Source organism: Vulpes vulpes, chromosome 9 (assembly GCF_048418805.1).
Source record: "Vulpes vulpes isolate BD-2025 chromosome 9, VulVul3, whole genome shotgun sequence".
NCBI classification, from domain to species: domain Eukaryota; kingdom Metazoa; phylum Chordata; class Mammalia; order Carnivora; family Canidae; genus Vulpes; species Vulpes vulpes.
This window is the reverse complement of record NC_132788.1, coordinates 18,894,579-18,903,963: the sequence shown is the minus strand read 5'-3', so window position 1 is coordinate 18,903,963 and position 9,385 is coordinate 18,894,579. Positions and strand designations below refer to the sequence as shown.

The 9,385-nt window shown below is 39.6% G+C and overlaps 1 pseudogene; it reads right to left on the bottom strand.

Moving 5' to 3' along the window:
• Positions 1-8,003: 8,003 nt before the first annotated feature.
• Positions 8,004-9,095, bottom strand: LOC112926721 (proteasome subunit alpha type-1 pseudogene; annotated as a pseudogene).
• Positions 9,096-9,385: the final 290 nt, after the last annotated feature.

The following is a 9,385-nucleotide window of genomic DNA, read 5'->3' as shown; positions in this document are numbered from 1 at the left end:
TGCTGAATCTAGTGGTGAGAGCATGAGGAAACAAGGAAGCTTGTTTGGCAGCTCAACCAGAAATGCTCCCTGAGACTACGGTGATGGCTTTTGTCCATTTCCCCTGTGAATGTCAACTCCTCTTCCAGTGGGTGCTGTCCATGCCTATACTGCTTTCTTTCTCATTTATTCCTTCCTATTTAATTTGTTTTGCTTCCTCACATCTGCTTAAAGTCCCCAGAGTGCAAAGTGGAAAAGTCTTAGTGCAGGCCATGTCCACAGTGGGTACTTCCCTGTGTCGGTGCTCCTCACAGCCTGCCTCATATTTAGAGGTCTTGTGGAATAGAAGGGAGAGTTTTCCAGTAGGAAGAGCAGTCTCTGACTCCTGCTCTGAAGATCATGGCTCAGGATTTTACTGCCAATGCACCCATAAGCAATGGTAGCCTCTGAATTTCTTTTTGTTTATTCTCTTTAAATATTGTTCATTAATTTAAAAAATAATACACGACCATTGCAGAAGTTTGAATAGGGGAAGAAAAAAAATAAATAAAGGATAAATCTACCAGGATTCACAATTATATCATGCAGAAATAACCATAAGTATCCTGTTTCTTTCTCTTTATACATATTTGTGATTTTTACCACATGTATAATTTTGTTTGTTTGCTCTTAAAAGTGTGTAGTATTATACCATATTGAGTCTCAATATTTTTTTTTAAGATTTTATTTATTTATTCATGAAAGACACACAGAGAGAGAGAGAGAGAGAGAGGCAGAGACACAGGCAGAGGGAAAAGCAGGCTCCATGTAGGGAGCCCAGCATGGGGCTCGATCCTCGGTCTCCAGAATCACACCCTGGGTCGAAGACTGGCATTAAACCGCTGAGCCGCCCAGAGATCCCCAAGTCTCAGTATTTTCATCTGTCAATTGAATAAGCTAATATATATATATATATATATATATATATATATATATATATTACTTCTTTAAGAAATAAATGGAATATTTGGACAGACTGAAACATCCTGAATGCTAAGTAAATGCTAATTAACTTGAATTGAACAGTATTTGGCATTGAAACTGCATCTTTCAGCCTTGTTTCATTAAATGCCCTATTTCTTCTGTTAAAGTCATGACCCAGGTGAGTGGAAACAAGACTATGCGCTGGGAAACACGTGGGGCTAAGAACAACCAGAATCTGCAGCCTGATTAGACAAATGGGAGTGGAAAAAAAGTGAAAGCAGTATGAGATTTCCTTATGACTTAAATATTGCTTTTTTGTCAGCTCAACCAAAAATGCAAACCCTTCAAATAAAGTGGCCTCACAATAAAACAAGGCATAGTGATTTTCCTCTGCAAAAGGAATTAATGATAAGAAATATGAGAAGGCCACCATTAGCCATGGAGCATTATCTCTCGCTTTACCTAGAAGATCCTACAAGGTCTAAAATGCTGGATGAGGGCATTGCTCCAAGCACAATGTCTCACCTTATTCAGAGAACTCATTTCCTAGGCCCTGTGCAGGAAAAGTGGAGATCAGAGCACCTGCTCCCAGATTCAGTCTCAATATTGCCAGGTCTCAAAGTAGTTTTGTCAGTGTTAGCCAAATTATGCTGCAGATGAACAGGGGGAAAATATAGAACAGCAAAGAGAACAAAACAAACCCCAGAAATCTTTCCCCTGAGGAGAGAGCTCACAGTACTGACTGCAGAAGAGCGACTAAGAGCATTGCATCTTAGTGGACATCAGTAGAGAACTTGTCTCATGCCCATAAGAGAAGCCCAGTAGGTGTGGAGAACAGCCCATTCACTTTCAGAAGGATAAGAGCAGAGAATCCTTGGTTGAAGTAATGATATGATGTGGTTAGAGCATCCATTACAGCTGCCATAAGTTCCTGAAACTCATTTGCTCATTCAAATCCTCTCTCTTCCTTCCTCTCCACTACTCTGGTAACACTTAACTCTTACAGGTAACTATCACTGTTACAGTGGAATGATAAAATAATTTGATGAGTCCCATTCATTCACTCACTCATTTGTATATCACCATCCACTAACCCGTACCTTTTTAACAAGAGTCAATGACTGCAACAGTCCCTTTGGAAATTTTTATATGAATCAAATACATGTTTCACCTTCTAAAAGTCCACAGTCTACTGAGGGAGATAATGATTTGAATGTCAATAATCACATAATAAGAAAGCTACTAATAAATCTATCAAGGAAGCAGAGAAAGGGTGCTTGAGCATCAGCAATAATAGCTGGTCCACAGTAATTTGGGACTAGAGGAAGGCCCCTCATAGTACTGCACAGTTAAGGGTGGCTGTCTTTCCTGTCCACCACAGAGTCCTCCAAAATGCATCTTCCTTGAGGGAGTACTCCACAATCCCAAACTTTCCTAGGTCAACAGCCCTTTTAAGACCTGCCCGTCTATCCAAAGTCCAAATGAAGAAGTAGTGCCCAAGGAGTTGGCAAGCCCTGTGGGTGCATTCTGGATGAGATGCTTGTGTTGGTAAGAATTGGCCTATATGCAGTAAGATTATTTAGTCTTCTAATATTAGGAATTTATGATGAGTTTGGAATGGTTTCTTTAGGAAGTAATGCTATCGCATATAGGACTACGGTAGAAATTTCTCTCTCTCTCTCTCTCTCTCTCTCTCTCTCTCCTTCCCTCTCTTGCTTTTGTGTGGCCTCTAAATGACCTGTAGGTAGTGACTGGAGAGGATTTACACATCATGTCAAGCCAGGTGACAGCTGCCTCAGCAGAGCATGTGAATGGACTAAATGGAGCAGGAGGTAACTGTGGCGGGACAGGAGGAGCAACAAGCTGACTCCAGGGCTGTTGATAGGGAAGAATGACTCCGAGAAATGGCCCCTCCTGACCCAGGACCCGAAGTCGGAAAGGGAACAAGGAGCTCAGAGCTGTCTCCCAGAGATGTTCTCTGCAGGATGATGGGGTTTGCATCTGCTGCCAGCCTCTGACTCACTCATCTTCAACAGGCAGGTCAGGGCTGAAGTCTCTTTGAACTCTAAGGAAGAAAAATGTCAACTGAACACTGCTATTTAGATGTACTTGGATTTGGAGATTCTTGGCTGCCTGTTGAAAATAACCAGGGAGTTTTAAAAAGTATTGATGGCCAACCCCCACCCCAGACAGTTTAAGTTAGAATTTACGAGGGTTGGACCTGGCATTGGTGAGCCCATGAAATTCTAATGAGGGGAAAAGATGGAGAAAACCCGAGCTATTGCAAAGTGATTTGAGCATAGACTAACCATGGGTGATAATCTGTAAATTACTACAGTTGTCCTTGTTCATTTTCAAAGCAAACACCTCACCTTACATCGGTTTGATGCTTTGCCATTTACAAAACATCTGACACAGATAATTTAGTCAGATCCTCACAGCACCCAAAAGGAAAGTAGAATTATTAACCCTGCCTTATCCATGAGTATGTGGTTGCCCAGAGTCAGCAGGTGGTTTCCTGAGATCCCAAGTAAATGATGAGACAAGTTGTTGAACCTTAGTGTTCTGACTCCTAAGCCAGCGCTCCTTATCAATTACTACCCAGAATTCTGAGTGCCCTGGTCCTTCTGTGGTTCTGACTTCTGCTCCAGTCTGCTTCTATCCTCCTGTCAATAATGCAAACAATTGGAATATTCTTTGGGAAAGGGAATACAGGCCCATATAGTCTGATGTGGTGGAGCCTGGGTTCTCTCTCAGGTAATAAGCATCCTGAAATAATGTTATTCGCTTTTTTTCTGCTGAAGTTTGTAGAACAGTGCTCCTCAACTTTGCTTGTGTATTAGAACCACCTTTTAAAACTCTGAATGCCAAATTGTGTCCAGGATGAATTAAATCAGGATCTGTGGGATGGCCTATGCCTGGGTATTTTTAAAGCTTTCCTGTGACCCCAGTGTGCAGCCAATGGAATAAAACCTTATAAGACTTTGAGACTTAAGGGATGGGATGATCTGTTAACATGATAGAGTATTTAACTCTAGAAAGCTGTTCAGATGCTATTCTAGCAGTGTGTGTGTGTGTGTGTGTGTGTGTGTGTGTGTACACATGCTTCTAAACGTGGCTTCTTCATTTCCATATCATTTTAATTATTCATAAGCTGATATGGTATTCTCTGCCCCCATGTTGTGTTGGCATTTCATCGGTAGTATCTTCCACAGCACAGTTTATATCTATTAGGATACTTTCATTTGCAACTAACAGATAAACCTGTTCCAAATTCTTCAACAAAATTAGCATTTATTATATCCATTATAAGAGTCACAGAAAAAGGCAGTTTCCTGGCTGATCAATTCAGTAGCTCAATGACCTTTAAGGACCCAGGTTCTTTTCACCTTCTTTTTTTTTTTTTTTTCCTTTTCACCTTCTGATTTGATCTCCTTTATTGGCTTTGCTCTTAGACTTGAGCTTCATGTCAAAATATAGTTGCTACTGTTCCAGGCATTACAACAATATCTGATAAATAATATTATTTTTTTCACTTTTTAAGAGCAAGAAACTTTTTTCTAGAAACCTTTCAGCAAACTTTTCAAATACCTCACTGGTCAGAATTGGTTCATAGACATATCCTTGAAATCCTACATTGGCAGGGGAACTGGGATTTGACTAATAAGCATAGATTTATCTAGAGTAACACCTGATCTGAGTTAGAATTATTTTCTCTGGGGCACCTGGTGGCTCAGTCTGTTAAGAGTCTGCCTTCACAGTTCATGATCCCAGGGTCCTGGATCAAGCACTGAATCAGGCTCCCTTCTCAGCAGGGATTCTGCTTCTCCCTCTCCCCTCTGCTTGTGCTCTCTCTTGCTGTCTCTCACACAAATAAATAAATAAAATCTTTTAAAAAAAGAATAGTTGTCTCTAAGGAATGAATCCCTAAAAAAACTGGGATTCTATTGGCCATGAAGACAAAGGGCATAGCGGTTTGTTATGAAGCCAGTCATGTCTAATGAAATAGAAGGGACTGGATTTGGATTTAGAAGTCAGATCTCAGCACTTGCATCACTATTTTTGTGTCTTTGGGTAAGTTAGAGTCTCTCTGAATCTCAGTTTTCTCAAATGCCAGACGGAATAATGTAAGACAGGATACCAATGAGCATAAAATGTATAAATGGTCCCAGAAGCCACCAAACAATACCTAAATCTACCAGGTACATCTTGTATTTTGCTACCCCTCCACTTGTTTTTTCTTCACTTCTTTCCTAATACTTTTCATTCTGAATGTAGTTATGACTTGTTGATTCAAAGTTAAATAGCAGGTAAAGTATCAAGCCTATAGGTAATGGAAAATAATATTTGGAAGAGATATAGAGAGAATCAAGAAAGAAAGTAGATATTAAGGAAATTACAAAGATATAAATTTGGTTAGAGCCCTCTGACTAAAATCTCTTCCCCAAACTATCTCTCCCTTTTCTTAGGAAGTTTCTCCTATCAGTCTTGTTTTTAACATTTTTAAAGAGAATTTGGGCTTCTTTGCTTTTCAGATTATTATCAGGGTTCATTATATTTTATTTGCTAACTTAAGAAAATGGACCATTATGTTTGAGAAAGATTTTTTGAAAAAATGCTTCAAAGGGAAATATTTTCCAAGATGAGGTACTATAGAATGAAATTGAGCAGAGTTGCTTATATCCTACCCAGTCTCTGCAAAGGGGATGGTAGCCTATTTATACATAAATGTAGATAGAAATACTAGAATGATTCACCTTATTTTCTGTTGCTTACACTTAGTGCCTGAGAGTGTTCCTGGAAATCCATGCAGCGCAATCCCTAGGCATTGGCATATCTCCACATTCATTCTCTAGGCTCTTCTTGCAAGAGCTGAATCCAAATGAGATCTATTCAGTGAAATACATTCTACAGGGATCTAATGTTCTACCTCTGTTGATCTCATTTGACTGTTACTTTTAGGCATTTATTAAAAGTGAATCTAAAACTCCAAGCGATCCTTAATAGAACAGCATTGGTCTATAAGACAAGATTGGGAAGCAAACATTTGTTTTCAAATATCTCATTTGCCCTCCTCAGATTCTTTATTATGAACCTTTTCTGTTTCTTGTATGTTGTTGTTCTTCCATTCTCCTCTCTTGCTTACTTTCTTTAGAACCTGACCAAGGAAAAGATCTATTAACCACTTGTAATTAAGTGGAATGTAAGTTTATTTTGTTCATTCTTGTAGAAATTCTCACTTTATATTTGTTTCTATATCATTTTATACCTAAAGTGTGGGCGACCACGAACTAGCGGGAGTAACTGAACCAAACCAGGCCCGGACTTGTGTCCCTCAATCACTCAAAAGGCTCGAGAGCCTAAAGGGTGAATAGTTGGTAGACGCTTGAGAAAGGTTTGAGCAATGGTTCTTAGGGTTGCTTGTACGTGATCACCCACATAACACAATAGATACAACTTATTCTGACCTGGTCATAAATGTAAATAAGAGTCTGTCTGTCCTTGCTGGTCTGTTTACCATACCTAATATTCCTTTGAAGTATGTACATCTGGAGCAACAAGCTTATCTATTTACCAAGGTCTTCTGGCACCTGTCAGTCTGTCTTGCATGCTGAGAAAGGGGAACTTTGGAGGGTTTCACAAACCTGCTAAAAATAAACACCTTCTTGGCTTTGTTTTGCTCATGCTATAAAATGTTGTAAAACCTTGAATAAAGCTGGCACTGCTTGGACATCATCCACTGGGTCCCTCCTGTCCCCATCTCTTTTCTTTTATTTTCCTCATCCCCTTATCCTCAGGACCCTGATCGTGTTGCCGCAGCGTGCGCAACACTAAAGGAATCCCGTTTAATATATTTTTAGGGGAAGAAGCTGAAAGCTCATAACACATATAGCCACTGCTTAAAATCTAAACGCACCCTTGTTTTTTATTACTCTGGTATTGCCCTCGAGAAGGTTGTTTTAGAATGAAAACCTTTCTAGTATAATGGTAGAAAGCGGGCATATTGGAAGGAGTCCTGGATCAAAAATGAATAAATGTAATAAATGTATTACTCCTAAATACCAAACCAAAATCAGTGAAAAGGGAATTCTGGGTGGTAGGTATCATCTCAAGTGGTATCAGGAAATTAAAGATTAAATGAGGCAGAAGTACATACCCAAGTTTATAGATCACCGTCCGGAGGCTAAGGTAAGTCAGTTATATTTCAGACTCTATATACTTCTTTTAGGGTCGCATCTTGTCCATCTTTTAGCAGCTGTGCCCAGCAAACACAATCTGACATCTAGGCTCTTATCTCAATAATTCTTATTTATCACCCAATAGATCTATGTTATTCTTTTTAAACCAGGCTAGTCCTATGACTACACAATAGGTAATTTTCTACGGTGCATGAAGCCCTAAATCTACAATTACTTCTAGGGAAACTAACAGATAAGAAAATGATGCTAATAAGTATTTTGTGCAGGTCATGTCTATGCATGCAACTAGAAACTATTTATAGGATCCAATTTAACATTCACTTCTCTCATTATTATCTCTATTTTATAGACACTATAGACATTATCTTTATTTTATTTATTTTCAGAAAAATAAGATCCCCAAGTGAGGTGCCCAATGAAGTAGACCTCTATGGCAGCAAAGCCCATATTCTTTATTATTTCATGTTTTCTCCAAACTTGTCTGATCATTGGAATCACAGATTCCTTGGCACCTTACTGACAGACTGAATCAGAATCTCTAGACATAGGCCCAGAAATCTGTATTTTAGATAAGATCCCTGATAATTCCTAGGACCAGACAACTTGAAAACCTTCTTCTAAGCTGTGGCCTAGAGAGACTGCTTTCCAGCTGGGAGGTATCCTGGAGCCCTGGTCAGTAAGGCGCTTGTTTACTTTGCTAGTTGTTTTGGGAGAAACTCTTTTGTCGTGAGGACTTCTCAGACAAAATATTGTAATCTGAAAGCACAGAATAGGGAGACAGGGGATGTATGTCTGTCTGCCTAATCTCTATTCTATATCCTCTGCTACTTCTATAGCCTCTTTTTTTTTTTTTTCCAGGCAGGTGAAACAATTTTATTTCACAGTTGTCTTTAAAACCACAAAGACACTATGTTCTTCATATAAAAACATTAGTACAGATAACTATACTTTCTAGAAAATGATTATATGGACCCTCTCAAAGAAAAATGCACACCATTATATGGTTCAGACAAGTTACTTGGGAAAAACACATCTGGACCGATTCCTAAAACATACCAGAAGACCACACTGCATCTTTTTGTTCAAAGTATAGATTACTGTCATCAGTAAGGGCTTCTGCATTCTTACATATTTGATAATACACATATAGACTAGTTTGTGACTTAATGCTCCATTGGTTCATCAGCCTTTTCTGCAGGTTCATCACCAGGTTGAGCAGGCTGTGCCTTTCTCTGTGGTCTTTCTTCAAGACCTTCCAGGAATGGAGATACATCATCATCATCATAAATCATAAACTCCAAGTCTTTACCAACAATTCCAATGGAAACATTCTTTGTAGTTAGGTCCTGTTCTGCAGGAAGTGTCTCTCGTAAGGCATGCAGACCATGTTTAACCAGTTCATTCAAATTGCACTCCATAAACCCAGACATATGTCTCTCCAAGTAAGTACGAGCTGATTGAGAATGGGCTCCAATGGACATGGCTCTACAGTCAAAATAGTTGGCAGATGGACAGGTTTGGAAAATGTGAGGGCCCATATCATCATAATCAGCAATAAGCAGTCCAACATTATATGGTCTCCGGCCATACCGTTGTGTTGGTATCTGGGTCTTGCTTCCAATTAGAGATACAAGATGAGACACAGGAAGAGGTCTGTCAAATACAAATCTGGAATCCAAAGACTCCTGGTGCATAAAATTACATAACAGTCTAGCAGCAGCAGTAAGTCCCACAATTGAGATACTAATATGGTTATCAACATGAAGAATTTTCTTCTGATGAGCTGCAAGCTCTGTGTGCTCTCTTCAATGCAACCAACACTGCATGGGTTTTTGCTTTCAGACCAACTGTGGCTGAACCTTGTTTGACAGCTTCCATTGCATATTCAATTTGATGAATCCTGCCCTGAGGGCTCCAAACAATGATGTCATTGTCATACTGGTTGCGAAACATGGTCCCGCTGCGGCCCCCAGCAGAGGTGGCGGCTTCAGGAGCTCGGCCTCCTATAGCCTCTTTTCACTGATCCTCTAGGAATCTTTAGCACTTGAGGTTAGTATTCTCTACCTTGACCCATCTTTCACTTAGTTTCCCTGATTGCTCTTCTGAGTCCTTTGGTTACTCTGTGATGCTATAAAAGGTGTCTGAAGCAAGCTATCCCTGACTCCTTTTCTCAGCAAGGAGATAGTTTATCCCTTTTGTTTTCTGTTGGTAGATCAGAAATATTAGGATGCTATTACATCTTT